This window comes from Gorilla gorilla, chromosome 4 (genome assembly GCF_029281585.2).
Source record: "Gorilla gorilla gorilla isolate KB3781 chromosome 4, NHGRI_mGorGor1-v2.1_pri, whole genome shotgun sequence".
NCBI lineage: Eukaryota > Metazoa > Chordata > Mammalia > Primates > Hominidae > Gorilla > Gorilla gorilla.
In genome coordinates, this window is record NC_073228.2 from 142510369 (window position 1) to 142515691 (window position 5323).

The following is a 5323-nucleotide window of genomic DNA, read 5'->3' on the forward strand; positions in this document are numbered from 1 at the left end:
TTTACTAACAGCTGGCAGATATGGGCAAAATCACAATTTGATGGGTTAACCAAGGTCTGTATTACGTGCATAGGGGCATCGCATGAAAGAAAAGTGAGTATCTCCAAACCCAGTGAGATGTTAACATTTATATGCCCCCTTCATAGGGGGGATGTGAGGGGAGATATAGGCAACTTAGGGGACTGTAAATGATTTTGGGGAAAGATGAATGGGCCCTCAGAAGAACAGGTGACATCATGAGACGGTCTGGGTATGAAGTGGGCCTCTAGTTTCCTCTCCTGGTTAATCTTCCCTAGTTGATGAGATTTCTGGGGACAGGACTCATGACAATGGAGTTCTTCTTGGAGAATCTGTCCTTAGGCAGATGAAGTTCAGAGAAAGCCTCTCCCTGCATTTGCTGTTTTCCAGGTGTCCTCACTTTGAGGCCCAAAGCAGCATATTTTGGGGTGGCATTTTCTGAACTCCTTTAGAGCTAATCTGTCAGAAGGCAGGTGGAGCCTGGGTCAGACAAATCTGAGCATGCCCAAGTTACATAAAAGTTATGTGTCAACAAGCACATCCTGCTCCACTTTTTTTTTCTTTTTTCTTTTAGAGACAGGGTCTTGCTCTGTCACCCAGGCTGGAGTGCAGTGGCATGATCATGGCTCACTGCAGCCTCAACTTCCTGCCCACCCTACTTTTTTAGTATAATAGCTGAAAGATATGGAATGTGGAATTGATGAAGGGTGACTCATTAAAATTATAATAGCAATTAGGAACAAGCAGAAAAAGACCATAGGCAAGGACAGTTTCATGGCCAAGATCATATGTTTTCCCACATTTTATATTTGGCGAGCGCGTAGGAGGGATCAACACACCCAGACTGCTCTCCAGCTACAACTTCGGTTTCAACAAAACCCTGAATCTGATACCCTCGGCCCAGGCCCTCTTTCTCTTTCCTGAGCACTAAGGCTCCTGTTGGTGCTCTTGGCATTAGTGGCTTCAAGGCGAGGGTGAATGGGTTTGTGTTAGTGACTTTGTGGATGAAAGGACACTTGAATTTTGCTTGCCCAGCCTCGGCACTGCCTCAGACATTAAAGGCTATGAAGTCTGCGCTGGTGTTTTGGTGAGGGAGTGGAGTAGTCTCAAACCACTTTTTATACCCTATGTGAGAAGGAACTGTCAACCTAAATAACGATCAGAGAAGCTCTCTAAAAGAAAAGGTCTTTATTTTGGAATAGAGCATTGTAATGGGAATATGAAAATGCATGCCATAGTAAACTGTTTGAGTGAATGAAGACAAAGTCTTTCTTTTTTTTTTTTTTTAGATGGAGTCTCACTCTGTCACCCGGGCTGGCATGCAATGGTGTGATCTCAGGTCACTGCAACTTCTGCCTCCTGTGTTCAAGTGATTTTCCTGCCTCAGCCTCCCGAGTAGCTGGGATTACAGGCATGCGCCACCACGCCAGATAATTTTTTGTATTTTTAGTATAGACAGGGTTTCTCCATGTTGGTCAGGCTGGTCTTGAACTCTCAACCTCAGGTGATCCGCCTGCCTTGGCCTCCCAAAGTGCTGGGATTATAGGTGTGAGCCACTGTGCCCGGCCCTTTTTTTTTTTTTTTTTTTGATACACGGTCTGGCTCTGTTGCCCAGGCTGGAGTGCAGTGATACGATCTCGGCTCACTGCAGCCTCTGCCTCCCAGGCTCAAGCAATCCTCCCACCTCAGCCTCTCGAGTAGCTGGGACTATAGGCGTGTACCACCATGCCTGGCTAATTTTTGTATTTTATGTAGAGATGGGGTTTCATCATGTTGCCCAGGCTGGTTTCAAACTTCTGAACTCAAGCAATCTGTACGCCTCGATCTCCCAAAGTGCTGGGATTACAGATGTGAGCCACTGTGCCCAACCTGATAAAGGCTTTTAAAAGAAAAATTAAGAAGATTCCATAATTATTTAAAAATAATTATCCTTGGCTTTAAAGATCAATATTAACAGTGATGCCAGTCTGAGCTTGGACAGGCAGTTGCTGGGCAGATATCCTTGCAGAAGTATTTTTTTATGAAATGTTGTGAAGGCCTTCATGCAAGGTTGTGGGTTTTACAGTCTTTTGTGATTTTTTTTTTTTTTAAATCAGGCATACAAGCATGAAAACCCTCTCTTCATGGCCTGCCCTGATTCTATTTGTCAGGGTTTTCTTTTTTTCTTTTCTTTTTTTTTTTTTGAGATGGAGTCTTGCTCTGTTGCCCAGGCTGGAGAGTAATGGTGCAATCTCAGCTCACTGCAACCTCTGCCTCCCAGGTTCAAGCAATTCTCCTGCCTCAGCCTCCCAAGTAGCTGGGACTACAGGTGTGTGCCACCATGCCTGGCTAATTTTTTGTATTTTTAGTAGAGATGGGGTTTCACTGGGTTAGCCAGGATGGTCTCAATCTCCTGACCTCGTGATCTGCCCACCTCAGCCCCCCAAAGTGCTGGGATTACAGGTGTGACCCACTGCGCCCAGCCAGGGTTTTCTTAACATTAGTGACTTTATTTTAATCTTGACAACTTTCACAGAACTTAATTGTAGTCCCTTAATCGATAGTTGCCTCTGATTCTGAACTGCCCAGAGAAAAAGGACGTTAGTTGGTTGGTTCCCTGGGTTTTTTTCCTTCCAGTCATTTATTCACAACTGGTGTCACACACGGGAGATGTAAGAACAGAAAAAAATCGTGGTACCTGTCCTTCAAGAACCACAGTCTTGTAGGGGTGACAAGGATAGAAACCACAATACAGGCCTGGGTGCAGTGGCTTATGCCTGTAATCCCAGCACTTTGGGAGGTGGGTGGATCACCTGAGGTCAGGAGTTCGAGACCAGCCTGGCCAACATGGTGAAACCCCGTTTCTACTAAAAATACAAAAATTAGCCGGGCGTGTTGGTGCGTGCCTGTAATCCCAGCTACCTGGAAGGTTGAGGCAGGAGAATAGCCTGAACCCGGAAGGCGGAGGTTGCAGTGAGCCGAGATCATGCCATTGTACTCCAGCCTGGGTGACAAGAGTGAAACTCTGTCTCCCATCCCCCACCCCTAAAAAAGAGGTCACAGAGTAGAATTTGGTGGAGGCAATTGTTCCAGGGTCCCAAGTCCAATGGGGCTTAATAGCTATCTCCTATGCTGGTCCTCAAATGAGGAATTCTTTTCTCCCTTCTTCCCTTCCTTTCTTCCACAAAGATGTAGTGAGTGCTGTGAGTTAGGTCTGAGTTAGGTCCTGCGAATACATAAATGAACAAATACCACTCCATGCTTAGAGGAGATCATGGACTAGTTATGTTCTTCCCAGACTCCATGCTAGGGTATTCACTGGTCCATTTCACTATCATGATGAAATGAGAACAAGCAAGAGACAATGCAGTGAGTCTTTAAATAAAATTAAATGTATTCAATATAAGATCTTTTCTCTTTAGTTTGAAGTTATATTCTTATGTACATTCTTTCCTCAAAACATGTTGATAGTAGATGGTAGTCATCACTGATTTCTTTATTTCCTTGCTCGCCAAAATGAAAATTAAGCAATCTTTTGTCACACCACAAAAAGTACGTGTGTGTGTATTAAGTGTTGTTACTGGTTAAAGATTCATTTCCTCATTTCAAAAGTGGGATTAAGGCGGGGCATGGCTGTAATCCCAACACTTTGGGAGGCCGAGGCAGGTGGATTACTTGAGGTCAGCAGTTTGAGACCAGCCTGGGCAACACGGTGAAATGGTGAAACCCCATCTCTACTAAAACTACAAAAAAATTAGCCGGGCGTGGTGGCACATGCCTGTAGTCCCAGCTACTTGGGAGGCTCAGGCAGGAGAATTACTTGAGCCTAGGAGGCGGAAGATGCAGTGAGCTGAGATGGCGCCACTACACAATAGCCTGGGAAACAGAGCGAGACTCTGTCTCAAACAAAACAAAACAAAAACAACAACAACAAACAAAACCAAAGTTGGACTAAGAGTGACCCTTTCTCATCTAATAAAGTGGACCTTATACAGGGAACATGGATTTACCAGACATGACAAATGCAGGCTGTCATGCCACTCCCCACTCTCCTTAGACTCAGAAGGGAGGAAATGGGAGAGCCTCAGGCCTCAAGAGAGGCAGGATTAACTCTTTTCTTGTTATCCCTGCACAAGACACCAAGAGCAGCAGCCTTGCTGCCTGTAGGAGGCAGTGCGGGAAGTCCTGGACAGGAACCAGAGCAAGTGCCAGAAACTTTTGGGAACAGTGGAGCTACAGATCAGCTTGAAGAACTCTGACCCTCAGAAGGATGAACGCTTCTTGGGCACTGTCATCTGAAGTCCACTCGCCGCCCCAGGTTCTCCACATGTGTCCTGGGGGACCAGCAGCACTGGGTTGAGGCCAAGCCTGTGGGTATCTCCTACGTGGACATCGAGGTGCTGAAGAAACTCGACAGGAACACGAAGCTGCTCAACAAGTATGATGCCTTTTTGGCCTCAGGGTCTCTGATCAAGCAGATCCCACAAATCCTGGGCCCAGGCCTAAACAAGGAAGGCAGGTTCCCTTCCCTGCTGATGTACAGTGAAGACATGGTGGCCAAAGTTGATGAGGGGAAGTCCACAATCAAGTTCCAGGTGAAGAAGGGGCTCTGTCTGGCATGGCTCTTGGCCGTGTCAAGATGACAGACGATGAGCTTGTGTACAACGTCCATCTGGCTGTCAACTTCCTGGTATCATTGCTCAGGAAGAACTGGCAGAACATCTGGGCTTTACACATCAAGAACACCATAGGCAAGCCCCAGTGCCTGTATTAAGGCACATTCTAATAAATCTTAGTGCCACAAAGAGAGAGACAGAGAGAGAAAGGGAGAGAGAGAGAGAGATAAACAAAGAGAGAGAGAGAGAGAGAGAGAGAGAGATAAACAAAGAGAGATTCGGGATTCAGCAATCTCCTTTCTAGACAAGGGCTGCTCCCCCTGACACCACAGAGGAGATGGCTGATGTTCCAGGAGTCTACAGGCCCAAGAGACCTGGGTTCATCCCATCTTGTTGGAGAAGGACAGCAATTCTACAGAGGGACCCAGCGGGAAAAGCTGGTGAAACATGAATAGGCTGCCCCAGGGAGGAGCCTCTGGCTCTTTTATAGGGTAACTGAATATGGTCACCAGCTTTTATCAAAATTAGCCAGGTACTCAGAGTTTCCAATGGCCCAGGCGCAAATAATCCACAAACCAATCCCTTCAAATTATATCCCTGAAATAGTCACACGCATGCTCTCAACATACCATTAGCACCTAAACTCAAACTATGACACACCCACAAGTCTGCATCACCCTGCTTATAACTTAAAGCTTGTGGGTTTAAAC

General features: G+C 46.1%; 1 pseudogene; it reads left to right on the forward strand.

Annotated features, from left to right (window-relative positions):
* The first annotated feature begins 204 nt into the window (after positions 1-204).
* On the forward strand, positions 205-4771 carry LOC129533561 (large ribosomal subunit protein uL1-like; annotated as a pseudogene).
* The last annotated feature ends 552 nt before the right edge of the window (positions 4772-5323 follow it).